Here is an 8,165-nt window from a genome sequence, read left to right on the forward strand (position 1 = left end):
GGCCAACATTGCTGTATATCTATGTTTTGGTTTATTTACTAGACAGGAGTGTAGCCATAATCAGTGTAAGATTGCTTTGTATGTTCATCACCTTTGCCTGTATTTCTTTCGGGGTTGTCTTTTTCTTATTTTTAGCATTTTTTTCATATATTTTAGATATAAATTCACTTTGAGTTGTGGACATTGCAGAAATCTTGAGTAGAATGTGATACATTCCTGACGTTTCTCCAATGGCTGTATTTTTTAGGATGGATCCACTTAACGTTGAGTGGTTTATTCTGGTTTTGTGTTTGCCAATTTTAGTAATTTATATTTTCTAGGAAAGTGTCCCATTTAATTTTGAATTTGTGGCAATTATTTATAGCAATCTTACAATTGTAAAACTCGACCATGGCCAGGCGCTGTGGCTCACGCCTGTAATCCCAGCACTTTGGGAGGCCAAGGCGGGTGGATCATTTGAGGTCAGGAGTTGGATACTGGCCTGGCCAACATGGTGAAACCCCGTGTCTACTAAAAATACCAAAAAAAAAAAAAATCAGCTGGACAGTAGCGGCGCACGCCTGTAATCCCAGCAATCAGGAGGCTGAGGCAAGAGAATCGCTTGAGCCTGGGAGGTAGAGGTTGCAGTGAGTCAAGTGTATGCCACTGCAGTCTCATCTGGGCGACAGAGTGAGACCCTATGTCAAAAAAAAAAAAAAAAAAAAAATCAAACCTTGACCGTATCTGAAATTGTCTTTTTCATATCTTCTCTTGCTCAATTTTGCCTGGATTCTGGTCGATTTTATTTTATTTTATTTTATTTTATTTTATTTTATTTTGAGACGGAGTCTTGCTCTGTCACCCAGGCTGGAGTGCAGTGGCCGGATCTCAGCTCACTGCAAGCTCCTCCTCTCGGGTTCACACCATTCTCCTGCCTCAGCCTCCCCAGTAGCTGGGACTACAGGCACCCGCCACTTCGCCCGGCTAGTTTTTTGTATTTTTTAGTAGAGACGGGGTTTCACCGTGTTAGCCAGGATGGTCTTGATCTCCTGACCTCATGATCCGCCCGTCTCGGCCTCCCAAAGTGCTGGGATTACAGACTTGAGCCACCGCGCCCGGCCTCTGGTCGATTTTATTAATCTTAAATACAAGCCAATTATTTTATTAGTTTTAATAAAACCTTTCCAAGAATTAAGTTTTTTCTTTTTAACTTATTATTGTAGTCCTGATATATGTATTAAATAAAAAGTGAAACGTAATAACATTCAGCTGAGGTGGCTAGCATGGAAAAAAGAATAGGGAGCATCCACCCCCATTTGTCCAGTCTGTGTCTCCCAGAAAAAGACATTTAAAAAGGAAGAAAAAAGCACAAACCCCCAAAGATAAAAGCATATGAGGAGAAATTAAAAAGAAGAGAGGAATACTTACTCTGTTTTATGGAATAAAGTGTTTTTCCACTTAAAACAAAAAAATAGAGCAGGTTAAAAAAGAAATTTCTGCCACAAATGTGTCACCTGAATCTAATCATGAGATATTAAACCTAAATTGAGTAATGTTCTTTTTTCTTTTATTTTTTTTTGAGACAATCTTACTCTTTTGCCCAGGCTGGAATGCAGTGGCACTGCCTCGGCTCACTGCAACCTCTGCCTCCCAGGTTCAAGTGTTTCTCCTGCCTCAGCCTCCCCAGTAGCTGGGATTACAGGCGCCCACCACCACACCCGGCTAATTTTTGTAGTTTCAGTAGAGACGGGGTTTCACAATGTTGGCCAGGCTGGTCTTGATCTCCTAATCTCAGGTGATCCACCTGCCTTGGCCTCCCAAAGTGCTGGGATTACAGGTGTGAGCCACTACGCCTGGCCTGTTTTATTTTTTAATAGAGACAGGGGTCTCACTATGTTGCCCAGGCTGGCCTTGAACTCCTGGGCTCAAAGGATCCTCTCGCCTTGGCCTTCCTGAGTGCTGGGATTATAGGTGTGAGCCACCATGCCTGGCCCCAGTGGTTTTAATCGTAGCCCAAGTACATGCAGATTTGTAGTTATTTAGAGATCTCTTGCTGTGCATACCTGGGAAAATGCACCTAACATCTGCCGGCCATGTATAAGACAAACCATGTGACTATCAAGACCCCAAGGCTAGCTGGGCGTGGTGGCTCATGCCTTTAACCCCAGCACATTGGGAGACTGAGGCAGGCAGATCACCTGAGGTCAGGAGTTCAAGACCAGCCTGGCCAACATGGGGAAACCGTGTCTCTACAAAAATACAAAAATCAGCCAGGCATGATGGCAGGGGCCTGTAATCCCAGCTACTTAGGAGGCTGAGGCAGAATCGCTTGAACCCAGGAGGCAGAGGTTGGAGATCGTGCCACTGCACTCCAGACTGGGTGACAGAGTCAGATTCCATATCAAAAAAAAAAGCAAAAACAAAAACAAAAAAAAACACCCTAAAGCTCTCAGAGATACCCAGGAGCTGGCCCTGCCCCCTCTCCTTCTGGGTAATGAACGCCAGCCATGCCACAGCCCTGGGATGGCGTCTAGTACAAGGGGCTTCCTGCCCGCACAAAGCCTCACCCAGGTGCCGCTCGTGTGTGCTCTGCCACCTTGTGGTGGGACGTTTTTCATCAGCCCTGAAGTCCCTCCAGCCGCCTGCACAAATGTGGTAAAATGTTAGTATTTGGAAGATTTAGATGAGAAGGGTATTTGGAAATTCTTTGTACTATTCTTGAAACTTTCCTTTGAGTCTCAAGTCACTCAAGTAAAAAGTTAAAAAGCTAAAATCACTTATTGGAAAGGATTTGTTTAAACCACCTCCCCTAAAAAATTTGGTTTGTATTTAAAACTAATAAATTAGACAAACTTCAGTCTGCACTGATCAAGGGAGAATAGAAATAAGCTATTTTTAGAATGGAAGACAAGATCATTTCAGATACAGTAGATTTTCTTTTTTTTTTTTGAGACGGAGTCTCACGCTGTCGCCCAGGCTGGAGTGCAGTGGCCGGATCTCAGCTCACTGCAAGCTCCGCCTCCCGGGTTCACGCCATTCTCCGGCCGCAGCCTCCCGAGTAGCTGGGACTACAGGCGCTGCCACCTCGCCCGGCTATTTTTTGTATTTCTTAGTAGAGACGGGGTTTCACCGTGTTAGCCAGGATGGTCTCGATCTCCTGACCCTGTGATCCGCCCATCTCGGCCTCCCAAAGTGCTGGGATTACAGGCTTGAGCCACCGCGCCCGGCCTAGATTTTCTTTACTTTTCTTTTCTTTTCTTTTTTGAGACAGAGTCTTGCTCTGTCGCCCAGGCTGGAGTGCAGTGACACGATCTTGGCTCCACCACAACCTCCATCTCCCTGGTTCAAGCAACTCCCCTGCCTCAGCCTCTGGAGTAGCTGGGATTACAGGTACACGCCACCACGCCCGGCTAATTTTTTTGTATTTTTAGTAGAGATGAGGTTTCACTATGTTGGCCAGACTGGTCTCGAACTCCTGACCTCAGGCAATCTGCCCGCCTCAGCCTCCCAAAGTGCTGGGATTATAGGTGTGAGCCACCGTGCCTGGGCTTTTTTTTTTTGAGATGAAGTCTCGCTCTGTTGCCCAGGCTGGAGTGCAGTGGCATGATCTTGGCTCACTGCTACCTCCACCTCCTGGGTTGAAGCAGTTCTTCTGCCTCAGCCTCCCCGAGTAGATGGGACTACAGGCATGTGCCACCATGTCCAGCTAATTTTTTATTTTGCAGTTTTAGTAGAGACAAGGTTTTACCATGTTGACCAGGCTGGTCTCGAACTCTTGACCTGAGGTGATCCACCCGCCTCGGGCTCCCAAAGTGCTGGGATTACAGGCATGAGCCACCGCGCCTGGCCAGTAGATTTTTTAAAAATGAGATGTTACTATAAATCATTTAATGGCATAAATCTGAAATTAAGTAAGACACATTTGTAGAAAATTGTAAATTGCTAAAATTGACTGACATAGAAAACCCGAATGAACCGCTTCTACACATTGCAAAAGTCTTGAAGAGAGTTTGATAAAATTCCTAAAAAACATATAGGCCTGGTATTTCTTTGGGAATATTTTCAAGTATAGATTCATTTCATATTTAGGGGTTTAAATATTTGTTTGCATTCTTTTTATTTTCTAATTTTATTGTTTTTTGAGTTAGTGGGATCTATACAATGTATATATTTTTGTTTTGATATTCAGGTTTGCTTTTATGCTTGTTTTTTTTTGTTTTTTGTTTTTTTTTGAGATGGAGTTTTACTCTGTCACCCAGGCTGGAGTGCAGCAGTGCAATTCTGGCTCACTGCAACCTCTGCCTCCTGGGTTCAAGCGATTCTCATGCCTCAGCCTCCCAAGTAGCTGGGATTACAGGCATGCACCACCATGCCTGGCTAATTTTTGTATTTTTAGTAGAGACAGGATTTCACCATGTTAACCAGGCTGGTCTCAAACTCCTGACCTCAAGTGATCCACTTGCCTCAGCCTCCCACAGTGCTAGGATTATAGGCGTGAGCCACTACACCTGGCCTGTAGTAATTTTCTATTGTTATATGATAGATTGCCACTCATTTGGTGACTAAAACCACACCCACTTACACAGAGTTTGGGAGGTCAGAAATCCTGGCGGCCTCGCCTATGGGTTCCACGCTCCAGGTAGCATCTGGCTGAAAGGAACGCATAGGCTGGGGCTGGGCTTTTAGCTGAAGGCTCTGGGAAGAATCTGCTTCCAAATGCATTTAAGGTGGTTGCAGAATTCTGTTTTAAGACTCAGGTCCCTGATTCCTTGCTGGCTGTCAGCTGGGGGCCACACTCAGCTCCCTAAGCCCACCAGCTTGCTTTCCAACGGGGTCCCCCATTTTTTTTTTTTTTTTGAGACAGAGTCTCGCTCTGTCACCCAGGCTGGAGTACAGTGGTGTGAGCTTGGCTCACTGCAACCTCTGCCTACCGGGTTGCAGTGATTCTCCTGCCTCAGCCTCTCTGGTAGCTGGGATTACAGGCGGGCGTCACCACACCTGGCTAATTTTTGTATTTTCAGTAGAGACGGAGTTTCTCCATGTTGGCCAGGCTGGTCTCAAACTCCTGACCTCAGGCGATCCACCTGTCTCGATCTCCCAAAGTGCTGGGATTAGAGGCGTGAGCCACCGCGCCCAGCTGGTCCCTCCATTTTCAAAGCCGGAAACATCATGGACTCCGTCTTGTGTTCCAGGCTTTCTGACTTTCCCTTCTGCCACCGATTGGTTTCTCTCCATCAGGGTAAAGGTACCCTGCTCACGTCTTCTCTTCCCCTTGTAGAGGCGGGGTGTTTGTTGACCAGGCTGGTCTCAAACTCCTTGGCCTCAAGTGATTCTCCTGCCTCAGCCTCCCAAAGTGCTGAGGTGACAGCTGTGCTAATGTTTTCATGTGAGCCTCACTGCGTCATTGTAATTTCGGATTTTCCTCGTGTCTTTGCAGAAGCTCAGGATTGGACTTTGTCAGGAAGGTGGGTCCCTCCTCTCAGCACCTCAAGCTTGTTTCTACCCCGGTCCCAAGAGCTGCAGAGGCTGGAGCTTGAGTCCCCACCTGAAGGTAAGTTCTCAGTAGGGGAAGAGCCATGGCAGCCAAGTGGATTTGCACAAGTGTTCGAGGCCCAGGCATGCCGGAAGTAAAACATTCCTGTGAAGAAGAACTTGGCAGCGGGGAGCAGGAATCTGCTTTGGAAAGCGAGACCCCAGTTCTGAGACCTCTTCACATGAGCCTCAGAGGCTGAGGCAGCAGGTAGCGTCTTTGGTTTAAAATGTAAATGAAGATACACCAGGTGTGGTGGCTCATGCCTGTAATCTCAGCATTTGGAGAGGCTGAGGCAAAAGAATCACTTGAGGCCAGGAGTTCGAGACTAGCCTGGGCAACATAGTGAAACTCCATCTCTACAAAAAAAGAAACTAGGCATGAGCCACCGTGCCTGCCTAATTTTTATAATCCCAGCTAATTGGGAGGCCAAGGCAGGAGGATCACCTGAAGCCAGAAGCTCAAGACAAGCCTGGGCAACATAGTGAGACCCCCATAGCTACAAAAACAGTTTTAAAAACTAGCTGGATGTGGTGGCATGCACCTATAGTCCCAGCTACTTGGGAGGCTGAGGTGGGAGGATCGCTGGAGCCCAGGAGTTTGAGGCCGCAGTGAGCCATGATTGTACCCCCATTCTCCAGCCTGTATGACGGAGTGAGACTGTGTTCCCCCCAAAAAAAACAACAAAGTGGTAATACAGGCATCAGGAGACAGCAGGGAGTCTGACTCTGAGGCCAGGATGGCTTGTGTGGACTTTAGTATTCTTCTGTTAGACATCTTAAAGATCCATAGGTCCATGTGAGGATAAGTCACTGCAGAAAATGCCTCTAGCTACAAGATAATTCCTTTAATAATAAAGATCTCATGGCTGGGTGCAGTGGCTCACGCCTGTGATCCCGGCACTTTGGAAGGTAGAGGCGGATGGATCACCTGAGGCCAGGAGTTCGAGACCAGCCTGACCAACATAGTGAAACCCTGTCTCTACTAAAAATACAAAAAATTAGCCGGGCATGGTGGCGGGTGCCTGTAATCCCAGCTACTCAGGAGGCTGAGGCAGGAGATCACTTGAACCCAGGAGGCTGAAGTTGCAGTGAGCTGAGATCGCACCACTGCTCTCCAGCCTGGACAATGGTGTGAGACTCCATTATAAAAAAAAAAAAAAAAAAAAAAAAAAAAAAGCTGTCTTAAATCTCTTTAGGGGTGATCATGTTCCACATGCCTGCAGCATCTGGGGAGAAGGCTGGGAGGCTCTCCTGCTCCAGGGCTACGGCTTTTGTGTTTCAGGTTCCCTGACACCAGCCTTAAGAAACCACAGAGAAGGATGGAAATGGTATGAAGAAAAGACTCTTCCTCTTTCCCAAGACTCCTGAAGCCATTGGTGGCTTCCTTCTTGGTGCGCCTCACTGGCATAGACGTAATTCTTCCCAATCAGCCTTGACCGGCATGCACGTTCGCCAGCCAGGAGGTTAGGTAGGCAGAGGCTACCTGCACTGGCCATGCCTCTGAGGTTCCTGGCTCCTAAATGGTCCCTTCAGGAGGTATTTGTTTTTGAGACAGGGCTTTGCTCTGTCACCCAGGTTGGAGTACAGTCCTGCAATCACAGCTCACTGCAGCCTCCACCTCCTGGGCTCGTGATCCTCCCGCCTCAGCCTCCCATGTAGCTGGGACTACAGGCACACAGCATTACACCTGGCCAATTTTTGTAGAGGTGGGGTTTCACCGTATTACCCAGGCTGGTCTCAACCTCCTGGGCTCGAGATCCTCCTGCCTTGGCCTCCCAAAGTGCTCCAGTGCGCCGAGCCCAACAACATTTTTGATCATCACGTAGGGGAGTGGGGTGGAGGGTGCCACTGGCATCCAGTGAATAGAGAAAGATTCAGGGTGTGGCTGAGCATTTTATAATGCATGGGACATCCCTCAACAGCAAAGAACCATCCAGCACAAGACATCAACAGACGCAGCAGCACTAGGCTGGTGTTGGATTGGCGGTCCTTGCGTGCCATACTTACGTTTACATCCAGTAGGCGTTGGGGAGGCTTAGATGGCTCCGAAATGGTGAGATTCCCCTCAGTGGGGGAAATCTCAGGACAGATACTGCTTGGCACCCAGCATCAGGCGAAATCCACCTGGTGACCCATCCCCGGCGTCCTCTGGCCGACCATGCGTTGCAGGGCCTCCTCCATGTCCTGGTTCCGCAGTGTGTAGGTGGCTGGTACAGCAGCGGGGTGACGACGTAGATGAGCGAGACCAGCTTGTCCTCCTCAAGGGAACGGCTGCTCAGGGGCCTGGCATACATGGCTGTGGCGCAGCCGTAGTGGAGCACGGCCACGGTGAGGTGGGATGCCACCGTGTTGAAGGCCTTGCGGCGGCCTGCGACCCTCCCAACGCCCAGGACGACCACCAGCACCCAGGTGTAGGAGAGCAGGATGAGGAGCAGGGGCAGCAGCAGCAGGCAGGGCACCAGGAGGACGTGCTCCTGTGGGGCCCGGGACCCGCAGGCCAGCACCAGCATGGCCGGGAGGTCACAGAAGACGTGGTTGACCAGGCCGTCACGGCAGAAGGCCAGCTGGAAGATGGCCGTGGTGAGGCCCAGGGCCAGGATACAGCCACCCGCGCAGCAGGCGGCCAGCAGGCCCCAGCAGACATCTACGGTCAT

The sequence above is a fragment of the Papio anubis genome, chromosome 4, assembly GCF_008728515.1.
Source record: "Papio anubis isolate 15944 chromosome 4, Panubis1.0, whole genome shotgun sequence".
Lineage (NCBI taxonomy): Eukaryota > Metazoa > Chordata > Mammalia > Primates > Cercopithecidae > Papio > Papio anubis.